We start from the raw sequence: 27547 nt of genomic DNA on the forward strand, positions 1-27547 counted from the left end.
TGTTTTTAAAATATCATTTTTTCTCTCTTATAGTCATAGCTGTGACTAAGTTACGCAATACTTTGTAACCATTCCATTGATTTATATTTTTAGTTAACTTGTAAGCAGTAAGTGCTTTATCCCTATCTAACATTAATTGCCTGATGGTATTAGTTAACCATGGAGCATATTTCTTTGAGATTCTAAAAGTCTAATAGATTTATGCAACTAACATTTGCAAATACATGATAATAGTCAACCATTAATGATATTAGTGATTCTTGGATTAGTCTGTTTTCCAAACCTAGTGTGTTACAAATAAGGAAGAAAGCATGTACGAATAAGGAAGTAAACTTTTAGTCAACTGTTTTTATCCAAAGTACAAAAGGTCTTTTAAATTGTGTATATATTTATATTAATTTCTAAACTGTAAGTTCCTCTAGGTCCTCATTACCAATATAATGATTTTCTACAGCACTCTCGTTATCATCTGTCTGTACGCCAGTATCTATTATTTTATAAAATGTGAGATCAGGCTAGTCTCTTCAATTTTTACCAAAATGTTCTCTAAGGAGAGTGTCTATGAACGATTTATTTCCTTTTAATGAACATCCAATCTGTTACTCAGGCTTAAGTAAAGAAATATTTTTCTCTTTTCATATTATAGACTTGCTGAACTCTATGTCAGAACGATAAAATATTTCATAAAGATCAAACGCTCACGAGTGTAAAAAAATCAGTACTGGGTATATGATATAGACATTTTAGTGAACTAATGAGTGAGAAAAATTCATTAATGAAGATTGTTTTGTATAAAACTTAATGAGGTCGCTGGTTAAATGATATTCGATAAATAATAATAACGAAAAAATAAAATAATTTGTTTGTAAATCAATTAGCGAAAAATAGCAAATATAACTGTCAATAAATTAGGAAATTAACTGGTCTTACTCATTATTGATGTTTGTACAAAGAATATAGACTTACCTTTTGAAATATTGGAATCGTACCCAAGGAAATCTCGTTGGTACCGTCGGGGCGCCGGCCGACGCGTCTCTATGGCACGAGAGCCAACAAACTTGATGCGTTTCGTTCGCTGTCTTGAGATGAAGTGGCTTGAGTTGAGACTTAAGACGGTCAGAAACCACCCTCTGACCACGCTTCGAGGTGGTCGGTAGCAAGAGGACAAACCCATAAATCACTCTATTGTATTGTTAATTGTGACCGTAATACGAAACCGTACACTTGTGTATTGGCGACACAAGACAAAAGAGAAGTCAAATTCTCCGCACTTAAACATAATACATGAGACAACCAGTTTAGCAATTTAACAGGAAACAATATATTTTACCAAAGTCGTTAGAATAGTATTGAATTAGATAACATTACAGTACCGTAACAGAAAAATATTAAATGTAAAAATAAGAAAGAAATAGTACATACTTTCCCAAACAAAGATGATGGCACAATAATAAATCTGCCTAGCAAAGTAGAGATTAAAAGTACAATCAATGGGCTCATAAATAACAAAATACCGAGAGAAAACAAAATATATGCGAAATGTTAAAGAACGAAATGTTAAAGAATAGAGGGGAAGAACTATAAAAAAGAATTATGTATATAATATGGCTTACCAAAAGCATATGGGAAGAGAAAAATATGCCCAAAGATTGGAACAAAGCTTTATTATACAAAAATTGGGATATATTGGCATGTGTAAATTATAGAGGCGCTGCTCTTTTGAATACTTTTTACAAGGTATTAGCCAGGATGCTAAGAGAGACTCAACAGATTTGCTGATAGTAAACCAGATGAGTATCAGGCCGGTTTAAGGGTTAATATATCAGTGACAGCAACTATACACAGCATACAATGAACCCGAGGTCATAACATCCATAAAGATCAGACGTCTGCACTGGATGGGCCATGTTGAACGCATGTTGAAGACTGAAACACTAAAACATATAATGAGGCAAACACCAGTAGGGAGAAGGTCAAAAGGAAGACCCAAACTTAGATACATGGAACAAGTGGAACAAGATCTAAAAACACTTAAGATTGCCAACTGGAAAAACAAAGCCAGGAACAGAACAGAATGGCGGAAAATCCTAAAAGAAGCCAATTTTTTTCTTTAAAACACATCCAGACTAGCTACTATGAACATAAAGTAACTCTCTATGCACTGTTTCTAGATTTTAAACATGCTAATGATACAGGGAGAAAATTGTCGATCCTTTGAGATAAAGGATGGCCTCAGACAAGGGGATGCACTGGCTTACCTCCTATATAATATTGCCTTTTACAGGGCAGTCCAAGATATCGATCGAGGTAGATCGATACAAATCTTAGCATACGCTAATTAACGCAAAAGGATAAAGACTTCTGGGAATATTCGAGCATACGATACACCGCCAAATATTTGGAGCTATAAACGATCAAGGGCAGTGGCGCAAAAAATTTAATTTCGAATAATACGAATTCTTTAATGGACCAGATGTCCTAACGTTCATTAAAACAAGGCGACTAAGATAGGCCGGGCACATAATACAAATGCTGGTAACATGATTGCTAAAAATCTAACGATAGGAACACCTATAGGAAGAAGAAGCAGAGGCCGACCGCGAATTAGGTGATAAGATATAGTTGAGACCGACTTAGGAATACTAGAGATTAGAAGATGGCCAGAAACCGAATAGAATGGCGACTAATTTTAGAGCAGACCAGGATCCAAAAAAAATTGTTAAGCCAAAGATGATGATGACAAAAAGATAATGATGACGATGATAGGATAAGGAGGAATAAAATGTATGAAGCACTGAGCTCCTTGGGCATACCCGCAAAACTATTTAGGTTATTAAAAATGACTCTGAATAGCACATAAAATCTTGTAGTATGGAGACCATTCTCATCGGATAAATTGGAAGTGATCAGAGATCTTCGACAAGGAAATTCGTTATCCACGGTGCTTTTTAATTTAGTGTTCGAAACTATACTCAGAACTAGCCAAGTTAAAACGATCCGATCCATCTTCAACAATGAACATCAATGTCTAGTTTTTACTGATGGTCTTACAATTCTAACGAAAACAAGAAAAAATTAAAAAATATTATAAAAAAATTAGAAAAGACTACAAATTATTGTGACCTAAAAATAAACCAGGAAAAGTTAGTGTACATTATACTCGGAAATACAGAGCTAAAAAGAGGGACAGTTTACTTGCATATCTAATAAATCAAGGAAATATAATTTCGAGAGAGTGGTGATTTTACGTATCTGGGGGTCATTATAGAAGAGAAAGATCAGGGAGAATGGGATTTTAATGCCATATTGTCAAAGAAAAACAAAAAAAAAACAGAAGACAGACCACTCATGAAATCGAAGTACGTATCGAAAAAAACAAAGTTAAGGATATATAAAAGGGTGATAAGGCCCACCGTTACGTAACTATGGTAGTGAAAAAAGTGAATACAGAGAAATTGGAAGTATGGGAAAGAAAAATGATAAAAGTTTTATATGGAGAAAAAAACGCGGGGGCAGGTTTCGGTGCGAGGAACAAACAGGGAGCTAGAGGAACTGGTTAACAAACCAAACATCAGTTGCTTCATAAAGGCATGGAGAGTGAGATGTATGGGACAAATGATGAGATTTTAAATGAAGAGGTTGTCAAAAATGATCCTAAAACGTGGCCCAATCACAAAAAGAAGGAACGGACGACCCAGACAAAAATGATTTGATTGCGTACAGGAAGATTTCAGAAAGTAGAGAATTGATGGTTGGGAAGAAAAGTAACCACAAATTTTAGTAGTCAAGCAGCATAATTGGATATGAGATCACCCCATTTATTACAAGTGTTGTAATATACAAGTATAATATAAATTTTTTTAGCCCTGGGCCTTCAAGGTCTGACGAGCTTTGTAAATAATAGTTCATTTATTTGTGAGTTATAATAAAGTAGTTTAATCAAAATTTTTAATTATACTAAAGCATTGTTATCTATTTATTTATTTTTAAAAGAACCATATGAGATAATTTTTTCATAAATTTAAAAAAATGTATACAGGGTGAGTCATGAGGAACTTTACATACTTCTACCATATGTAGAGTCCCTCAGGGAGCATATCATGTGGCCACTAAAAAATGTCAACTCCTCTTCTTTATTAATTAACAGGGTGATTTGTGTAATTGATCATTTATTTCATTTTACTGTAGTGTTTATATGGCTCATTTGATTTTTTTAATTTTTGCATGATATAGTACACTACTATCAAGCATTCGACTGGTATTAGCTAAACTAAAAAATTCCAGGACTGGCTTTGGAAAAATTAATTTAGGGATTCGTATTAAATATGTATAATTTTTTTTTAAAATATAATAAGTGATTTTCAAACTACATAAATAGCCAATGAAAACGACATATGCGACAATGTTGTCGCACTTTTATTAAATTTTTAGTGAACGATCAAATCTTACCAAAAATAGAACAACCATAATGAAGTATCAAATTATAAGGTAATAATTTAAACAAATGTTATAAATTTCAAACATTTTAATTAAAATGAGTTCCTACAACATAATCTAATACGTAGAAAATTAACATCTTTACTGTCACATTGTATTATCTCTACGATAGAATCAATTGTTTTTCAATTTTAAATTTTTACTCATAGATTATTGATTTGAAAAGAATATATAGAATACATAGAATTGATTAAAAAGTCAAACCTCTTGTATGTGTTAGTTTTTGTTGATTGTAAATGATTAAAATTTTATGTCAAATAATAATACATTGCATCAACTGTACTAAATAAAAATAAATCTAAAAAAGTTAAAAATGAAGGTTGGCGTTGACCGTTTGACGTTTCTTGATATTTTATACCCATTGTCATTATTGTCATCAATTGTTATTTATGTGTACAAGAATACATATTTCTTCTGTCATATCTACGTTAAGTACATTGTGTTAGTTTTGGTAGAGCTTTTGTTACTTTCGTTCAAAATGCCACATCAGTTTTCGACCACAGAATATGCAGACATAATATTTGTTTATGGATTCTGTAATGAGAATGGTAGGGCTGCTAGTAGAGAATATCGCAGGAGATTTCCTAATCGTCGAACTCCCAGTCATCCAACATTTGGGTCAGTTTTTAATTATTTGCGAGAAAATGGCACTTTTCCTAGTGAAACAACAGAGCGACATGTAGATGAAGCGCAGGAAGATGACATTATGGACGCCATTACTATAAACCCTACAATAAGCACTAGACAAGTAGGTCGAGAACTCAATGTTACTCAATCAAAAGTAAGTAGAGTCTTACAAAAAAATAATCTATACCCATATCACATTCAAATGGTTCAGCGACTACATGCTGGAGATGAGATCGATAGGTTGGAAGTTTGTAGATGGATTAACAATAATCGACCAACGCTATACAGGACACTATTTACAGATGAAGCCCAATTTACCAGAGACGGGATAAATAATTCACGAAATTCACATGTGTGGGCAGAAGAAAATACCCATGCTATTCGAGAACGTCGTTCTCAGTTAAAGTTTTCGGTTAACGTGTGGATTGGTGTCATAAATACCGAATTAGTAGGTCCTCACTTTTTTGATGGTGCTTTAACAGGGCAAGTCTATTTGAACTTTCTACAAAATATTTTGCCGAATTTGCTTGCCAACGCGAACGTTGCTATCCGAGGGATGTATTTTCAGCATGATGGGACACCCCCACACTTTTTACTGGCAGTGAGACAACATCTCAATAATGTTTATGGCAACAGGTGAATAGGACGTGCAGGTTCTATTTCGTGGCCTTCAAGATCCCCTGATTTCACTTTCGTTGATTACCATATTTGGGGACGATTGAAGCAACTAGTTTACGCAGTGAATATTAATAACCGACAACAATTAATTAATAGAATTATACATTGTTGTAATATTATTAGAAACGATCCCCAGAGTATCCGTAATTCAATACGTCAATTAACAATTCGGCAACAAAAATGTGTACAGGCTGCAGGGTTCCATTTCGAAAATCTATTTTGAATTATTTTTATTTTGTTACCATTATTGTATCTTTTCCAGTTCTAATTTATGGGTTTATCATAACTATGTACATATTTTTAGTTTTTTTTTTAAATTGTTCTTCGTTATTGTTAGTAGTTACTGTTTTTTGTTGTGCGGTGACTCAGTTTATCATTTCAATTAAAATGTTTGAAATTTATAACATTTGTTTAAATTAATTACCTTATAATTTGATACTTCATTATGGTTGTTCTATTTTTGATAAGATTTGATCGTTCACTGAAAATTTAATAAAATTGCGACAACATTGTCGCATATGTCGTTTTCATTGGCTATTTATGTAGTTTAAAAATCACTTATTGCATTTTAAAAAATATATATACAGGGTGTAATATTTAATACGAATCCCTAAATTAATTTTTCCAAAGCCAGTCCTGGAATTTTTTAGTTTAGCCAATACCAGTCGAATGCTTGATAGTAGTGTACTGTATCATGCAAAAATTAAAAAAATCAAATGAGCCGTATAAACACTACAGTAAAATGAAATAAATGGTCAATTACACAAATCACCCTGTTAATTAATAAAGAAGAGGAGTTGACATTTTTTAGTGGCCACATGATATGTTCCCTGAGGGACTCTACATATGGTAGAAGTATGTAAAGTTCCTCATGACTCACCCTGTATATATAAAAATACTATTTTTGGCAATAGATCAAATGATTCAATCTAAAAGTAATCCACTTTATTAAATATCTACGGAACAGTGTGGCTTAAACCCAAAATAGGAGAAAACATAATATTCACAAAATGCAGTAAAATATTTTTACTGCAATCTCTATAAAACCTACACTTTTATTATAAAATAAACTTAGTAATCAAATAGAAGATTACTATCATAAATGAGAAAATGTAAAAATGCTTCTACAGTATTTATTTATGGCTCTATTTGCTCTTAGTAAGAAATAAGATTTTTATACGGGATGTCTATTTATTATACCAACTCTTCTAGTCCAACAAATACAGCTGTAAAGGCTGTATTGTTAAAGTTTTCATAATAATGATGCTTTGACATTTTCTGTCCAACGTCCAAAGTCCAAAAAATCATGAATTGAGATTTTAACTGCATCGTATAACCAAGAGTTGCTTTTAATGATATAATCATTCATATCAGTCACATTTAGAAGACAATGAAACAACTTTATCAAGAATAGATCATATAAAAAGTTTAAAATGTAGTATTTATTAATAATCAAAACAAAAGTATTCGATGATATCTACAACCTGAATTGTCATTGAAAAAATTATATAATATATGGTGTAACATTAGAAACACAACTAAAGCTCCAGTATCTTCGTACTCTAACCATAATAACATATTTGGCAAAAAATTTAACTTGGGTTTTGCTCATCCACGGACAGACGTATGTGCTTTTTGTGAATTAAAGAAGATCGAACTAACAGCTGCGGCAAACATTGATGTTAGTAACAAAATCTCAACCGAATTGAAATTGCATAAGCTACGTGCGAAAATGTTTTATGAACTACTAGAAAAAAAAGAGATCAGTGAAGTGGTTAAAGTTTGTAACAAAACATTCGCAACAAAATCAACCTTTACAAAAACTAAGCATTTCTGATGTTTATTATATATGACAGTTGTGGTTATATAATCTCACTTTTGTAATACTAGAAACAAATCAGAACAAGGAAAATTGTTTTCCTTACACTTGAACTAAAAACGAAAGTAGCAATAGTCAAATGAAGTAAGTTCCGCACTAATGCATTTTCTTCATTCGTTAGAAGCAAAGTAGAGTGCAACAAATTTAAGGTGGGGAATGTGACGTAGTGTTTAACGCAGGTGGGCGGACTGTTTCTACCAGTGGCGAGCAGAAACAGGTAGATTTAAAATAATTTTTTACAAATATATCCAATTAAGTTAACAATAAATTTGTTAATTTTTATTTTCATAGTTCTTAAAAATTATGAAGTTTATAATCAATTGCACTCGAAAAATAATAAGTAAAATATTAGGAGTACTTTAATAAATAACAAATTCCTCAATACTTACAATTTATTAACATTACCCCAAATGAAGGGTTTCAATAATACAAAAAAAATAAGTAGTTTATTTTAACTAATTAAGTAATATATTTATTTGTCTAAACAAGAAGTTAGTTAGTTAGTTATGATTCCTCGCATGATTCTAAAATCTCTATTCCTGAATTTGAATTACAATCTTCATCCTCAGAAAAGCTTTCTCCGGATAAACCAGTATTAACAACAAATTGCGTAAGTGGTACAGCGTAGTGTCTAACAAATGTTCTTTTTCGATTTAAATGTTTTTATAATTTTGCGCGTGTTTACATATATTAATCCACTCCTCTAATAACACCTCTTCGGAAAATTTAGTTTTTGCTATATTTTCAACATCATTTATATTAAATGTTGTATTATGAGTTGTCATTCTGCCTTTTATCGAAGCTCATATTTTTTCGATAGAGTTTAACTCCAGATGATAGGGAGGCAAGTGAAGACCTTGATGTCTCATTTATTCTTCTCCTGACCGCCGAACAAATCACAAGTGTAGTGTTTTTCCGTCTGTCAGGTTAGTTACCTGGGTAAACCGGGTATTAATAGCTTCTTCTCTCTTCTCTCTACTTCTTTTTAAAAGAAAACAAAATAGTAATCTTTCTTTAAAAATATTTGTACTACTGTGTTCGTCTTTAGTACTATCATCATCATCATCATTTTTCTCTACAACTCAACACCAAAATATCTTGGAGTGACTCTTGACAGAACTTTAAGTTTTAAAGAACACCTACAAAGAACGGCAGCAAAACTGAAAACGCGAAATAATATAATCTAAAAGCTATGTGGTACCACATGGGGGTCCTCAGCCTCCGTACTCAGATCATCTGCTATCGGACTTGTATACTCGACAGCTGAATAGGCTTCCCCAGTATGGCTCAATAGCAAACACACGAAGATTATTGACACCCAATTAAACCAGACAATGCGAATGATGTCAGGTACAATTAGACCAACACCCAACTATTGGCTTCCCATCCTGAGTCACATTCCACCGCCGTAACTACGAAGAAGTCACTCCCTTCTCAGAGAATATCGAAAAATCCAGTCTAACCATCAACTACCCATCCACCATGATAGGCGTGATATCGAAATGAACAGATGCGCTCCAGATATCCTGTCATGTTAAGGGCCACCTCCTTACATCAGAAACATTTTGACCTCACCAACGCTTGGAGAAGACAATGGGAGCAGGACTCACCACAGGAAGCACAGCAAATGGCCTGTATCAATCAGAAACCGCCAGGCTTTGAACTGACCCGGTGTACATGGACAACGCTAAACAGAATAAGGACAAAAAGCGGTAGATGTACTGACAGCTTACATAAATGGGGAAAAGCCCTTACTCCGGAGTGTGACTGTGGTGCGCAACGACAGACTGTCCGTCACATTGTTGAAGAATGCCCCCGAAGGCGGTTCCCTGGAGTTTTTGACGAGTTCCTGAATGCGACCGAAAATGTTTTAGACTATATTAATGCATTAGATGTTCGTTTGTAATACTCCATGTAATGTTTTATATTGCTTTTTAAATATGTGTTCTTATTGTATGCCATACGAAATAAATCTACAACTCTATGTGAGTCTTAGCCGCGTTTACTATTTCCCTCCATTGTTGTCGGTCCTAAGCAGCTATTTCCTATTTCTGTATTCTCATTTTGCATAGATCACTGGCTACTGTGTCCTTCCATCTCTTTCTTGGGAGACCAACTGACCTTCTGCCATCGGGCCTTTCCCAGAATGTGGCATTCAGGAGTCTTTCGTCACCTGATCTTAGTACGTGGCCCGCCCATTTTGTTCGGTTTGCTTTAATCTAGCGTACTATTTTTTCATCTCCATATACTGTCTGGAGTTCATCATTGTGTCTTCTTCTTTATTCTTCTGTTGTCTCTTCTCTGCAAGGCCCATAGATAATCCGCAGTATCTTTCTTTCCAGTACCAGTAATTTTGTCGTTTCCCGCTGGTTCAGAGTCCATGTCTCGCTTCCATACGTTATTGTGGGACGAATTATTGTCTTGTGGGGAAAAATCCTAAAATTATTATACAAAATATACCTGCAGGCAACAACCACTGTCAGATTACATACTAACAGTAATCGCATAAAAATAGAACGGGGGGTTAGACAAGGAGACCCAATGTCACCTAAACTTTTTAATACGGTGCTAGAACATGCTTTTAAGAATTTGGATTGGATGACAAAGGGAATAAAAATAGATGGAGAATATCTAAACAACTTACGTTTCGCCGATGATATACTTATAATAGCTGAAGATCTAAGTATGGCAAGAGAGATGGTACAGGAACTCGTTGTGGCTACAGAAAGTGTAGGTTTAAATATACATATCTCGAAAACAAAAATCATGGCTCAAATAGAACTCGTAGATAGATATAAATACCTGGGACATGAAATTATGATTGGCAGGGATAACCAGACTCATGAACTGAAGAGAAGAATCGGCCTTGGGTGGGCAGCATTTGGAAAACTGAGAGAAACTTTTAAAAGTGAGCTGCCCACATGCCTAAAGAGAAAGGTATTTGATCAGTGCGTCCTCTCAGTCTTGACGTACGGAGCAGAAACACTTACCTTAACAAAAGCAGCAGCTACCAAACTGAGAGTCACGCAGAGAAGAATGGAGCGGTCCATGTTAGGAATAACTCTGCGAGACAGAATAACCAACGAAGACATCAGGAGAAGAACCGGTGTGACTGACATCATCGAGAAGATAGCCAGACTAAAATGGAGATAGGCAGGACACATAGCCAGAATGACAGATGGGCGATGGACAAAGAGGTTGTTGGAATGGAGGCTAAGGGAAGACAAGAGAAGCGTCGGTCGACCACCTACAAGATGGACTGACGATTTAAGAAGACTCGATAAAAACTGGATGAGAGCGGCGCAAGATAGACGGGGTTGGAAACATGAGGAAGAGGCCTATGTTCAGCAGTGGACTCTTGAGGCTGGATGATGATGATGATGATGATCCTCTTTGCTGCTATTGAGAGTATTTTTGATTTAAGTACGGTCATTAATGAGTAATATGCCCTGTTTCCTTCAATGATCCTGGCTGCCACGTCCTTTTCATATATATTTTCAGATGTTATGATCGCTCCTAGGTACTTGAATTCTTTGACGACTTCAAATTTATATTCATTGATTGTTACGTTTTGTCTAAACTTTTGTCTTGGGTTCTTCGTAACCACCATGTACTTGGTCTTGTCCTCGTTGACATTAAGACTAACTTCCTTGGCTCCGTTTTTGAATAGAGTGAAAACTTCTTTTGCATCTCTGGTGGATTGTGCAATTGTGTCCGTCATCCACAAACGCCAATTGTATTTTTGATCCTTGGGCGGCAAATCCGTTTATCAGTTGTGGTTGAGCCTTCCTTACCGCATGTTCTAGTGCAAAATTAAATAGCAGGGGGGCGAGAGGATCTCCTTGTCTAAGCCCGGTGTCAATGAGCAATTCCTCCGACGTGGTTCTGCCAATTCTGATTCGTGCGGAAGCGTTCTCTGTGCTCACCTGTGCTAATCGTACCAGCTTTGCAGGCTCTCATTTCTACCATGGTCTCCCACAATGCTTCTCTGCTAACAGAATCTTTAGTTTGTTTAAAGTCCACGAAGATTTCCAACCGCGGTTGTATTCCCAGTTTTTTTCCAACACCTATCGTAGGACGAATGTCTTTAGTACTACGGGTCTTTTAATCTTATTTTTTTTAGTTGATTAAATCTACAGCATAGCCAGCTAACAGTAATATGTTTGCTTTTAGACCTAAATGCGTCCTGGTGTCATGTATGCTAGGAAAAAAGAAAAATATACCGTTGGTTTTGTAGTGTGCACGACCAACACAATATAGGTGAAAGTGGTGGTGAAAAATGTAAACAAGTAATTGTCTTAGAATATAACCCTACCAAATGTGCTGTTAATATTGTAGACAAATTTTGTGCTATTTCCACTTACTCAAGAAATAGTCGAAGATAGCCAATGATTACTTTTTATACCATTTTAAATGTAGCAGGAATTAATTCACAAGTAACATATTGTTTCAACAATCTAAATGAAAATACTTTGAAAATACAATATTTGAGAGAATTGACAAATTAATTATTGGATTCTCATTTACAGGGTCATTTATAAATAAAATAATTTATGAAACACAAAAATATGCATCCTTTTGTTGATGGCGACCATTTTACGTTGGCAAAATGAAATTAAACAAGGCCTCTCGGGTTTTCATACCGTTGCTGAAACAAAATTGTTCTGGGGCCATATCCACTTCACACATTTTGTAAATTCTGTTATAAGTAATATTAATTTTTAATATAACATATGGGATATAAGACTTATCAGATAGGATAAGAATATACCACCAGGAATGTTTAACAATTCTTTTACAAAACAAACACATTTGTCTATTAATGGTTAAAACACAACCTTTCAGCCTATAAGGAACTACACGACGAGCGGTTTTAGATCTCTTAACGAAACTATAAGGCGCATTTTGTTCATTCAATATTACAGTGTGCAGATATGGTTTTCATATAAGTGATAAAATTTTAATAGTAAGGCACTATTCTACCACTCCCTTAACATAACGAAAAAGAACACCCAGAAAAGTTTAAAGACTGGTGTTTCCAGAAATACAAGAGAAATGTTTAAATCTTATTTATTAACACGACATTAGCTAACAGATAAAATATCTAATAAGATAAATATGGTGGAAGTTTCGAGTTTATGGCTTTAGTTTCACAAATCTTCATAGTTATTATCTTTTATTATAAAATAAACACGGTAATTTAATATAAAACGAGTGTATCATAAACAGAGAAAACTATTAAAATTCTCTATAAAAGTACGTATGTGTTTATGGTTTTATTTCATCGTAATAAGAAACGATCCACTAAATTGGCGTTATGCACTCCACTAAATTGGCTTCTTACTCAATCTTTTAACGTGTCACGTAAAACCTCGGGGGCATCACAGTAATGCTTTCGTAACATTATTAGCATAGTTTGCCAAAATAAAGTGCTACATTAAAGTTCATTTGAGCTGTCAGATAAAGTTGGATATATATATTAATGTAGATATTATGTACATTGTTTTAAAATTGGATACTCTATGGATTTATGTAGAGAATATAATTTATTTAACATATAAAATATAATGCATTTGAAGTCAGTGGAAAATTACATTGTTTAAAAAAAATCCTCTAAATAAGAAGCAACAGGGACATATAAAGTAACCGCAAAAGGTTTTAGGAATATAAGGTCTAAAAAAAGTGAAAAAGAATCGAACAAATTTAAAACAAAGTGTATTACTTTTTATTGAAATAGTATTCTTTAATATGTAAACTTAAAAAAATATGCAAGAATTGTTCTCATCTAGAAGATAATATCATAGAAACATGGTTGTTTCGTAGAAAATCGTATTTCAACCTCTTTAGTTGCTCAAGCAACTGCATTATGTCGTTCTGATAAGACCTAAAGAGGTTGAAATACGTATAAGCGGCTTGCAGATTGCCTGCAATCAAAATTAAATCTTATACCGTCTTTCTGTATTAGATGAAAGCTTAAGTCAAGAAGTTTAAAAATTCACAATTCTATTTTGATTCTATTTTGTAAAAGTCAGTTTAAATCATCCATAAAAAAATTGATATACTGTTACGTTTAGGAATATATAGATTCTTAACTTTCAAAACATATTGTTTATTTCTTACCGACAAAGTGAATATTGTTTAAGTCGAAAGAATATGAATGATCCGGCCCTAAATGTCAGGCATGAAAGTCGACTTAATTTCAAGCTCCACAACTTCTATAGTTTTTAGTAGAAAAAGCATAAATTTAAATAATTAAAAGTGATATATCAAAGAAGTTTACAGTGATTTTTTAAGTACCGTAAGTACTTCTTTTCCAATTAATCATAGTTTGATTAGAAATATTACTTTTAAGAGCGTAGGCGCAAAACTCGCATACTCAAATCCTGAGAAAACTAATAAATATTTTTGAAAAATTTAAATGCAGAATTAAAGATTGCATTATTACTGAGGGCTGAAAGTCCCTTAGAATAGACAAAACGTTTTTTTGAATGAGATATTTAAAATTAAAAATTACACTAAATTTTCTCTTCTTTTTCACCCCTGTAACTTATTAAAATAAACATTATAGAAGTTTTCAGGAACTTTCGGCCCTCAGTAATAATGTAATCTTTCATTCTGCATTCAAATTTTTCAAAAATACTTATTAGTTTTCTCAGAATTCGAAAAAAATTAATACATTGAAAAAGCATTGTCCCGAAATTTTGCGCCTACGCTCTTAAGCATAAATAACATATCCTCATTAATAATTGTAGTTACAAATTAACCAAAAAAACTAGTTGTACTCTTATCGTGATTCAGCTAATTTGGTAATTACCAGACCGATCAACTAATTTTAAAATAAACAGAGTCGGACTTTATTTAATTTAATCTATGTATAACATAAAGTCCTGCTAAGATCGCATGTAGAGGATTCATTATGTTCGTAACATCAGATGGAAGTTCCAACGTAATTAGCTCTGTACCACAACATACCAACACAGTTAAATCCTACTCACAAGTTCTAAGCCAACATACATACCCTAGTCCTGCACAAGCGATCGTTTTCTCTTCAAAAGATGGATTACGCCTACAGGACTACCTCATACCACTGAGAGTACTTATACAGCCCAAAAACATCTTATTTTCTTCAAAGCTGTCCAATAATCGAGTATGCATGTATCTAGCGAGCAAAGAAATTGTGGATAACTTTATGCAGGTATATGATGGTGTAATACTAATAAATGATGAACCAGTTCAAGCTAGAAAATATATTACTCCAGCGGATAGGTTAGGTCTATCAAATGTATGCTACTCACTTCCCCATGATATTCTAATTCACGAATTAGAAAACCTAGGTCTCAAGCCAATGTCATCCATAAGATTTCTTCGTATTAACTCTACCTTACCGGAATTTAATCATATTTACAGTTTTAGAAAACAAGTTTTTATCAACCCTGTTATAAATCCTTTACCAGAATCTTTTTTGATTAATTACGTTAACAAATCCTATCGAATTTTCTTATCTAAAGATAATCAGTTATACTTTAACTGCAAACTTCAACGACATAATGCTAATAATTGTAAAAATCCCACAAACTCTCAACAACCACCCACACCTCCAAGTATTTAAACATCGATAAACACTCCTTCACAAATGGACACCATAGAAAATTTCCGAATTAGCAATCTACTTCCTTAATAAACAGTATAAATCCTGAACATGTCGAACCAAAAGAATCCTCAGTTACCAATACCATTACACCTCCAGAAAATAACAGCGCTATATCACTAGATATGACTCAACAGACAAGCCGTAAACGTGACATAGATGAAATTCTGTCACATTCACCAACATATACACCAGCTCTGTCAGAAAAAGATAAACGAACAGAAATAAATTTTAGGAAACCTACACAAAAACCCAACAAAAAACCCAAGAAAAGTTCTGATACTGACCTAAAAACAATAATAAATGAACATTCACCACCATATTATATCCTTAATCACGACCAATTTATAGATTTGTTAGAAAACGCACCAGGTTCTCCAAATATTATCGATTTTACTGGATTACTAGCAATGATTAGAAATTTATATGCTCACATAACAGATAGATCTCTTAAAGTCAAATGTACCAAATTTGGAAAAAAAATCACATAACACCTAAATGACAAACTCTCTTCTACTGACAACGAAAATGACCTTTTACTTGACACAGACCCAGAGTCTTAATAAAATTATAACTTGTTTACAACTAGAAAGAAAAAATGGCGTCGTTTAATTCAATTATTCAATGGAATATAAACGGATACTATAACTTACCGATGTTAAAAATTCTACAATCATAGTATCTACCAGATATTATTTGTCTTCCAGAAATGAATCTTAAGAGCAACCAAGAATCTTGTTTACATAATTATCAAAGTTTTTCAAAAAATAAAGTTAACCAAAGAATGGCAAGCGGTGTAGTGACAATTCTTGTAAATAACAAATTAACCACAATTAGGTTACCCCTACAATCACATTTAGAAGCTGTAGCTATTTTTCTAGAAGGAACCAAAAAAATTAATATTTGCACGATTTACTTACTCCCAGGGCAACTAATTGCTAAACACGACCTTTTTAACCTCGTGAGACAAATACCTTCTCCGCGTATTTTACCAGGTGATTATAACGCTTACAACAGTATTTGGGGCTTTACATATGATGACAAAAGATGAATTATTATTAAAGAATTAATAGATCATTATAACTTATTACTTTTGAATGATGGACGCCCTACAAGATTCAATATACAAACAGGCGAATCAATGCCCTTGGACTTAACGATAGTGGATAATAACTTCTCTGCATTAATGACATGGGACAGATTAGACTGCACTTATAACAGTGAGCATTACCCAATAATAATCACCAATAACTTGTTCAAGCCCAAAAATGGAAAGCACTCCTCTAAGTAGAAAACGAAGAAAGCAAATTAGACATTATTTGAAGATATAGAAAACATATCAGAATCTGTAAAATATCAAACAATATTGACACAGACATTCAAACCTTGTTCAGCATCATCTTAGATGCAGCCGAGGTAACCATTAAAAAAACTGCACTTGTTACAAAACATAAACCAGTTCCTTGGTGGAATGAACAATCTAAGACATCGATTGAATCTTCCAAAAAAGCCAAATACAAAAGACATAAAACACTTAACAATAAAATAGAATTTCAAAAACTTAAAGCTAACGCTCAGTTAACAATAAAAACTTCAAAAAAGAAATTCGTGGGTTCAATTTGTGTCCAGTATAAACAGTAGGATACCTATGTCTGAAATGTGGAAGAATGTCAAAAAAATATCTGAAATACCGGCTTATAACAAAATCACTCAATTAAAAAAAGATGATAGAATAATTACAGATGACCTAGAAATAGCAGAAGAATTTGCTAATACGTATAAAAATAGATCTAATACAAGCAATTATTGTAATATAATAATTTTATCAACTTTAAAAAACAGAACAAAGAATGCAATGTAATTATACCGTTTGTAGATGACACAGATACTTTAAACAACAAGTTTAATATAAATGAATACAAAGATGCATTAAACTCATTTAAAGAGACTAGTGATGGTCCAGATAATATTCCAATGGTTTTTCTTAAGCATTTACCTGAGAATGTACACAATCATCTTCTTAACATATTAATATTATTTGGACAGAACAGAAATTTCCAACAGCATGGAGAGATTATATTATAATACCAATATTAAAACCAAAATGTCCCAAAACAGATCCTGAGTCTTATAGACCAATTGCACTAACATGTACTGCATGCAAACTGTTAAAAAAAATGGCCAACCGTCGTCTCCTCTGTACACTTGAAGATCGAAATATTATTATTCCAGAACAAAGTGGTTTCCGACAAAATAGATCAACTCTAGACAATATTATAGACCTAGAAAGTAGTGTACATAAAGCCTTTTCTCTTAATAAAAAATGTATTGGAATATTCTTCGACATTGAAAGAGCCTTTGATACAGCTTGGAGCCACCGTATCATCAGATTACTGTACGATTTAGAAATTAAAGGACATTGCCTTGCATTTATAAAAAACTTCTTATATAAAAGGTATATGCAAGTTAGAGTAAATGGTAGTTTGTCGTCAAAAGTGGAATTGGAAAATGGAATTCCTCAGGGATCTGTTATAAGTCCTACGCTATTTATAATTGTCATAAATGATGTTCTACGAAATTTATAACTTCCACTTAAAGGCCGCTTATATGCTGACGTTCTCGTAATATTTGGTCAAAGCAAAAACTTAAACAACCTCTCACAACTTGCACAGAGTTTCTTGTTAGATATTGAAAAATGGTCACAGGAAATTGGATTTATCTTTTCAACAACTAAACTAAATATATAGTATTTCTTAAAACCAAAATCAGTACACCAATCTCATAAAATCTATACAATTAATCACTACAACTACTACGCAACAAATAAGGTAAAAAACATTTAAAAAACGCCATTTTAAAGGTTTTCAACAAAGTAAAAGAAATTTTTCCCTTTTAGTTTTTTTTTTATATGGCTTATAAAATTATCACTCTTAAATTTGTTTCAAATGCTTCATTTTTCGAGAATAGACAATGTGAAATTGTGTAATAGCATTGAAAATTTACCGGTTTTTGACATTAATTTATTAATAACTGATTAAGTCCCAAAAATTTAGGAAACAGGTTCTTGTTACAAAGGTCCATACCACTCAAAACAACTGTCGTTTGTCTGGCCGGATCAGTGCAACGAAAAAAATCCTTGTCTATTTGAAATATATAGTTTTACATTTTGTATGTCAGCTAATATTGGAGCTGGCACTGAAGATTGATTTACTATTTTTGTTGGAAATAAGCCAAAATTTTACTATTTTACAACACTATACTAAGTTTATTTGACGGTTTGATTTTCACTTTGGAAATTGTTCTCAAAGTACAAAACGTTAATGTAAAATTAAGAGTAAAATGTGCAGAATAGAACAATATTCAAGAATGAGGCAACGTTTTTGTTGTTTTTCTTATTTCTTTAGTTTATAAAAACAAATTAATTCTTTGATCCTCTAAAGGAATTTTGTGACGTATCCTGTACAACCTAAGAAACAAGCGGTCACTGTCCTGGAAGTGCTCCCTGAAGGAACAACTTCATTGTGTTTTGTTTTATTGTCACTCCCTCAGATACTTACTGTTGCTTACTTTTAGGTTCATACATATATGTTTAAGTTTCTTTTACGAGTAAATGTGGTATACAAAGTTTTTAAGTTTTTGATCATTTTTCAGCCTTTCATGATACCTCGTAATACGAAATTTTATGAGCTGCGGTCAAATTATGTGAAATGTATCTAAACTACATCTTTATTAAATGTTTAGGCAAAATCAATTGCATTAGTCTGCGATTTGCCAAGAGATAAGTCTATCTATCGGTCTATCATATGCCAATATTCTTTAATCATGTTTTGAACGGAGCCGATGCTTCTTGCAACGATAACTGATTTTGGGCGACCATGGCATTCATCACTGTCAGACGTACGACTTCGACGTTCTGCAAACCAATTATCAACGCTCTTTTCTGATGGTACTTCGTCACCAAAAGCTTCATGAAGCGATTATATGTGCTGTTGTTGCTTTTTTAAAATTATACAAAATTATTTAACAAAATATCTTCAGGCTTCCTCTAGGTTAAATTCTTATTTCTCGCTGGCTTTACGATAACAAATAATTTCTTACGAAATTGTAATTCAGAGGAAAAGGCCGAACATATTATTGTCTGTGACTTACAGGTGATAAAGAGGGCATAACCTTCAAGGGCGCAGTTATCCCATAAGAGTGATATATAGTGCAAGAAAATATTGGCGCACTTTCCATGGTTAATAATATCAAATGTAACCGCCAACCTTCTAAGAACTTTTCGTGCAATTGACAATCTCAGAATTATTTTTTATTTTATAATTTCTTTCCATAAATCTTTTTTGCTCAGCAGTAAATTTAGTAGAGCACATTTTTAACTTTTTTATAATCAATATATACTAAAGATCTACAGTTTAAGCGATTCTGAATTTATCTCACATCACAGTATGCTAATTTTGAATCCTTTTTCAAATTTTTTTGAAGTGATTACATTTTACTGCCAATCGGCTAATTGCATTTTCCACCGGATAACTTTTCGATAAAATCCACTTACAAAGTTGAAGGGACTTTAAGGTTAACTTGGTTTTAAACATTAATTGGTTTTTGCGGAGCCAGCCAAATGGGCAATATCATTTTACTGTTAGAGCTGTAATACTGAAATAGATTAAAGACAGGTCTTAATGTGATAAGGATGCTTTAATCATAAAATTAAAATTATAGTGATTAAAGATATCTCCATATAGTAATGGTTCTATCAAAGTTTTATTTTTAAAATTAATATCAGTAAATTACTTCTAATAGACACAAAGGTAAATAATACAGTTAACTATATGTATATTTTTTTATTTGCTCTAATATTTTTCAGTCATTTTTGTTTAATATTTTCCTATTTTGTTAACAGTTGAACTAAAAAAAATCTGATGTATTCGCACAGCCATATTTCCTTTTCTCTGATTACGTTTCATCCGCGTTTTTGGTAGTTTTTCCATATCCCTTCACATTATATTTATATTATCCTTCACGTTTTTTCTTTTTCCCAAATTTTGCACCTTAATATCCTTATTTTGCATATTCGTATCTCCTCTGTTCAAAATTTACCAGGAACAATTTTACAAGAATAACACAAAAAGGTTTGTGGACGTTGCTACAGCCCTATAAAAGAGCCTTGACCTTCCCAAGTCTATTATGCCAGTTAGTTCTATCCTTTGCCAACTGTTGCCAGTTTGCTGCGCCCATTTTTTTTACCATCCTCATCTACACCATCCCTCCATTTGAGTTTTGGCCTACCCCTACTTCTACTTCCCACATGTTGTGACATAAGGATTCTTCTAGGAGGGTTTTTCTGCTGTGATCTTGCCAGATATCCTGCTTATCTTAGTATTCCTATTTTTATAAGAGATACTACGTCTTTACCACCAAATATATGTTTATATCTGTGATATATCTCGTAGTTGTACCTCCTTCTCCAAACACCATTTTCACAGATGCCACCGAATATTCTTCTCAGGATCCTTCGTTCAAATATAAGCAGGAGTTTTTCATCTGCCTTGGAAATGGTCCATGTCTCCGACCATATGTCAACACTGGTTGTATAAGGGTTTTGTATATGGTTATTTTTGATTTTTGGCTTAAGTTTCTGCTTCTCATATGTCTACTCAGTCCAAAATAGCATTTGTTTGCTAGGATTATTCTTCGCTTGATTTCTTTCGTCGTGACGTTCTCCTTGGTGATCAGGGAGCCTAAATATGTGAATTTGTCCACCACTTCAAAGGTAGAGTTATCAACCGTGAATTGGTGACCGATGTTTCTGGCTCTATTGTTGGGTGTTGATGCCATTATTTCTCACTCTCATTATTTTACTCAATTTTATTCTTTCGCGTTCTACTTTATTTCATATTATTAAATTTATTTTATTTTAATTTAATTTAATTGTATTTTATTCTATTTTCTTTTATTCTATTCTAATTTACTTTATTTTATTTTATTTGAGTTTGCTCTATTTTGATTCTACTTCATTACCTTTTATTCTAATTTATTTTATTTTATTCTATTTTATTTTAGTTTTAATTTAATTTGTTTTATTTTATTCTTTTTTAATTTATTTTATTCTATTTTATTCTACTGTATTACATTTTATTCTATTTATCCCAATTTTATTTTATTTCAATGTATTTTATTATATTTTATTTTATTTTAATAAGCACGTTCTGACTTATCGCTGAACTTAAATTCTACCTAACAATATAATATATGTTGTCCAGTCTCCCTTTAAGAAAATAAAAAAACATTTCAACGTTGTCGTTGGTAATCGTTCAGCTCTTTGCTTTGCGTTTTCTTTCGTGGAATAATATCGTTGTCCATTCACCAGGTAAACTGTTAAATTAACTGCAGTGGGATGCCGTTTGTGTATAGAAAATGAAGCGATTCTCCAAACCGCCTCATTGATATATTATCTTCCCATCTGATATGTTAAAACTTTATTGTTTAATATTTGATGCCGAAATATCAAACACTTACAGCAATGTCGTTATGTTAATCTATCAATACTGATATTAGAGAATTATTGAAACCGTAAGATTACAGAGGTTTTTATTAAAAGATCCTTTAATAAAGTACAAAATAGTTCATGTCTAAACGAGAGTTATTGCTAAAATATTAAAGAAATCTTTTATTTTGACAAATGACATTCAATATTTTTGTATATTAAAAAAATAATCTATAAATGCCTATAAGATCCTATTTGTTACTTATATACCTAACCTTTGATTTAAAATTAAAATAAGATCATTGAAAAGAATAAAACGTTGAATTTAATTAAACTGTTATTGAAAGAATACTATAATCTATAATCCTCATCTTACAATATGGAAGAACTATAAGATATAGCTAGTTTACCTGACGCAAATGATAAAGAAATAGAGTTATTAGAAATAATTGTGAATATTATTGATATAACGTAAAACATAATTGAGACGTCTAGAAGCAAAACCAGCAATCTCCATATTTTTCCCAAATTAAGTTATTGCTGCCATCTATATCTTTGTGTTCATCTTTACAACTTCACAAAATATTGTGTAGCAAAACCCTCAATATCTTTGTGTGCATATTTAACGTTAAAAAATAGGGTTAGTAGCAAAAACAACAATCTCCATCGGTCCGCGAATTGCAACACCGGCAATCTCCATTTTGACCGATCACAGCGTATTTGCGTATTACATGCTTCAGCCCCTTAAAGTGTTATTAAAATCTTATTAGAAGAATTTAGTAAATTTATCGCTTAAGAGTTAAATAGTTTTGGGTGTATTATCTTCTGTGGTATTAAATTTTAAATGGAGACTGAAGCTAAATAAATTCGATAAAAGTGGAAGCAATATTTTTGCAGGCTTTTTATCATTAATTTATTATTATTTGTTTCGAGCACAAAAAAGTGTGTTCAACCGATAAGGTTTAGATACGTGTAGTAAAGTTTCCTTTTAACATAAACATAATTAAGAATATTAAACTTGTTGACCATAATAATCTTTGCTTTATTAGATTTGCCCCTTTTTTATTTAATATTTAACTGTAAAAAGTTTGCCCAAAAAAGAGATGACAAAACCTCTAAGTGGCCAGAAAAAGAAGACATGGGTGAAGTCGCACGTGACCAAATTTTAAAAAAGTTACCAAGCCCGACTTTTAGCAGCTACAGTAAGCGCATAGGATGTTTTGTATTTCCTAAATTACTAAGAATGTTCAGTATTTAACAATAATTTTTTTTTCACTTTTATAACTTTTTGAATGTTTACATTTGTTATGTCATGGCTGAGTAAAGTTAGTTTTCAGCATCCAATTTTAGGTTTTATTTTAATATTGTAAATCTGGGAAGGTATAATCAAGTCACCCATACAAAAGGATCAAGTCTCCCGAAGTACGGGGAGACATGATTAGTTTTTTTCTATTACTAGATTCTACAAAAACTCGTTATTTATTAGCAGTATATTTTTCGGGTGTACAACATCCAAAACTTTGATAAATTTGTAATGTTCCACTAAATTATCAAGGTTCTATATCGATTATAAAAAAAGTTATCTGAAAAAATGTAACGGTGAGATCAAGTCTCTCTCTTCTCCCTTAATAATACTAAAAACAATATTCAATAAATATAACAACAAATACAAAAAAATTAATCAAATATAAATATAAATGAAGTTAGACGTCTTTTTTCTTTCTACACGTAATTTGACAGGTTAAATTAAAATATATATTTAAATAAAAGTTCTCTGGTCTGTATTTAATTTGAATACAGGCGGCGTTTATTTTATTAAGCACAGTCATAATTTTTATTATCAGACAAATAATAGAGAAGTCTATTGAATATGGAAAACCAGCATACCTGTGCTTTGTAGATTTAAAAAGTGCTTTTGACAATGTGAAGCGAAATGACATCTTAAATTTATTACAAGCTGAACAAATATACCATCAGATGATAAGGACAATTAATGAAATTAACAAGAACAACAAGACCGCAGTTATAATGCCAACAGCGGAAACAGAATTCATAGAACTAAAAGAAAGAATCCGCCAAGGAGACTCGCTCAGCCCATTGTTATTCAGTATGGTGATGAATCAAATAATTCACGAATTAAGAAAACGACACAGATACCACATGGGAGCGCATAAAATTACGATACTATGCTATGCCGATGATGCAGTACTAATTGCTGATAACGAAGATGACCTACAAAGGCAGCTCCACACCTTCAACATCACAGCAAACAAACTTAATATGAGAATATCAGTAAAAAAAACTAAATGTATAGTGATCAGTAAAGAGCCGCGTAGATGCAAACTAGAAATAGACGGCAAAATTGTAGAACAAGTAATGAAATTCAATTACCTAGGAGTAGAGATCACTAGTGATAGGGATATAAGAACAGAGACCACAAGGCAAGCATCAAAAGCGGCAAGAGTAAGTGCTTGCCTCCGAGAAACCATATGGAGAAACAAATATCTGACCACGGAAAGCAAAATGAAAGTATACAAGACAACAGTAAGACCAATCCTAACTTATGCAGCGGAGACAAGGACCGATACAAGAAAGACGAAACAACAAATCGACAATATCGAAATGAAAGTATTAAGATCAATAGCGGGTATATCATTAAGAGACAGACAAACCAACAGAAGTATACGTGAACAATGCAAAATATTAACGGGTGGATAAAAACAAGAAAAAAAAAACTGGAACGAACATGTAAACCGAATGGGACCAGATAGATTAGCGAACATCTGTAAAAACAACAAGCCTTATAGCAGAATACCCGTTGGAAGGCTGCCAAAAAGGTGGAAAGATAATGTACAGTCAACAACGACTGAAACAGAATAAGAGGCAGACAAAAAGGAGTAATCCTAGTCGCGCGAAGAAGAAGAAGAAGAAGAAGAAGTCATAATAGACGAACGCCCATATGTCAAAATTAAGGTACTTTTAATAAAAGATGACATAAAATAGGTCTTCAATAACTCTCTATTTATTTTGTTAGTCATAGCTTCCTTTGTTAGTCATAGTATGGTGCCATCTATTAGTTATATTGCGATTTAAAATTACATAAAAACTGATTTTAAGGTCGGTCACGTACAATTTTTTGAAAATTATTTTTTACACAAACCTTTTCCTGATAATAACAAACATAACAAAAAAATAATTATCTAATTTGGTGCAGTCGTTCTGAAGTGATGCCCATACAAACATTTCAACGATTTATTTTTGTTAATATATAGATATTAACTAAAGAAATATACCCTAAAACTTTTACAGTATTAAATTAACCGCAAAACTATTACATATTAAAATATTGCGCAACATTTTTGGTAACATTTAGTTGTTACTGTAACGACTAATTTTCTACATAATACGATTAACAGTTAAATTTGTTTTATTACGAGCAGAAAAAATTTCATCTAATGGTTGATCTTTATGTTTAAATTTCGTCTAGAAGTTAATTTAGAAGATGAAAATGTTCTTTAGCGTTAAACAATGTTCAAGATTAATACAGCGTGTCATCAGGAACGTCAGCTGGTGTTTTATCCTTCAGAACTCATTTGCCAAGTGACTGAATATGCGAGGCGCTTTCTTGCGACACTAAGCACATCATTCCGCTACAGGAACGTGATAAATTGAAATGACGAAGATGATACAAATCGTGTTTAAAATATATGCATTTCTGTCGATCATAAATAAATTGCGTTTGACGTTCAAGAAGTAATCAAATGGATGAAGATTAATGTGAGTATAAATAGATAATATGAGGTCACTTGCTTGCATATAATATGATAATTCAGTATGAAAATATAATATTGCATTTTTACTTAAAAAAAAACCTTTATATTTTTAATTTTGCATAGAAATTTTTTTACAGATAAATATAAAATATATATTACATATAATCAGATAACATGTAAGGGATCAGATGTTAACCCGTCACTAACCGAAGATCAAATCAAAAAATCGTAAATCCCACCCTTCGATGTTAAATTAACATTATTCCATATGTGTCGAGAGTCACACAATGTAATAAATGTTTGATATACAGTCATACCAGGACCGTTTGCAGAACTAAACCACAATGTCATAATTGTGGACGACAGGTGAAAGAGGGTGAATTAGAGTCACATGTAGAGGCAAAATGCCTAACGGTGTGTATATCGCTTATAAAATGCAGAACTATCCTAAGTCACAAAATACAAATTTTACAGGAGAGCATTTTTCTATTTAATGTAAAACTAAACAAAAATTTTGAAAAAAAAAATTGATTATCATGTAATTTTTTCAGCCTATTTTCGATAACGCTTATGTTTTTTACGATAAAATCAGTTAAACACAAATTTATGGACTTAGGATATCTTGCTCGTTATAGGTAATATGCTATGTCCACATATGTTTAAATGTGTTTAAATCGAGCCGGAATATAATGGACTTAGGCTACTTCTGATTTGTATATAGTGAGCTTAAGAAAGGAAATTAAAAACCAGAAACGAAATAAACAAATTTATTATTGAAACAAACAAGCAAAAAATTTTAGGTAACTAAAATAGATATAATATAACACTAACTGTTAATTCCAAAAGTAATTTTTTTTTAAATAAGGTACAAAAATCTTAATACTAGGTAAGTATTCAAAAAGAAATAAGTATGGATTCCTGAGGCATAAGGGCAATTATTACTCGGAATCATCTCTACGTAAAACTGAATAAGGTAAATCAGCATAAAAATCATGGTACTGGACGGGTATCACTTTCTTGTTACATAAAAATTGTAGATGTTCATGTTTTTTCTTAGTCAATGGAAGAAAATCTTTATATAACTGTGATAATCATGTTTAAAAAGAATTTTGTTCGGAAATTTGCTATTTGCCTCTATAATGCGTATCTTATTCAAATGTACTTTTTCGTTATTTACGTCACGATCCCAATTCAAAGTGATTTCTTGAGTAAAAGCTTTCAGATCCAGAAATTTTTCTTTGTCCATTTCGATCACATGATAAGGATTGTTTTTCTTGGCCGTTCGCACTAATGTATACCACTGATCAGGGGAAAATATGGGAATATGCTTAGATGCTCTCTCTATTACACTGTGCATCGAGTCCCCTTCGGTTTGCGTGTGTCCTTTCTCCAAGAAAGTATGTCTAATGACAATATTAAGCTTTTGTGCCAAGAAACTGTACATAGTAAAGAGGAATTTGTTTCTATTTTGGCCAGCGCAATTATCTGAGTAGAAGGAAAATTGCTTTGTCCCGCGGTCTACTTTATGGTTAATGAAATTGATTAAACAACTACCTATCTCCGAGCATCCCCTTTTTCCGATGGACTCATACCACATGTAGCAGTAGCCTTCGCCGTTAGCCATATTAAATACCGTAAAATTATACGTCGGCAATTTCAGTTTGTAATAAGTAAGGCCAATATTGCATTTTGGTACAGGTAGGATTTGTTCCAAATCGAAAACTGCTGCACATAATTCACTATTTAGCTTAGCTCCTTCTTTATCCGCATTTTTTAATTGTCGTGCAACCTCCTTGTTTCTAATATGTGACTGGTATTCTTCTTGTATTTTATTTTTCTCTTCCATTGTGCTTTCTGTATATTTGTTACATATATCACACATATCCTTTTTAGGGATGAAAAACGATAAATTGTATTCAGTGTTAAATATTATTCTGTACATACTTTCAGTCGCAGGTTTA

General features: G+C 32.5%; 1 protein-coding gene across 1 annotated transcript in view; it reads left to right on the top strand.

Annotated features, from left to right (window-relative positions):
• Window positions 1–27547, top strand: part of LOC140445742 (calsenilin-like) — an 859410-nt gene that overhangs the window by 521301 nt on the left and 310562 nt on the right. The window lies entirely within an intron of this gene.

This window comes from Diabrotica undecimpunctata, chromosome 7 (genome assembly GCF_040954645.1).
Source record: "Diabrotica undecimpunctata isolate CICGRU chromosome 7, icDiaUnde3, whole genome shotgun sequence".
Classification (NCBI taxonomy): domain Eukaryota; kingdom Metazoa; phylum Arthropoda; class Insecta; order Coleoptera; family Chrysomelidae; genus Diabrotica; species Diabrotica undecimpunctata.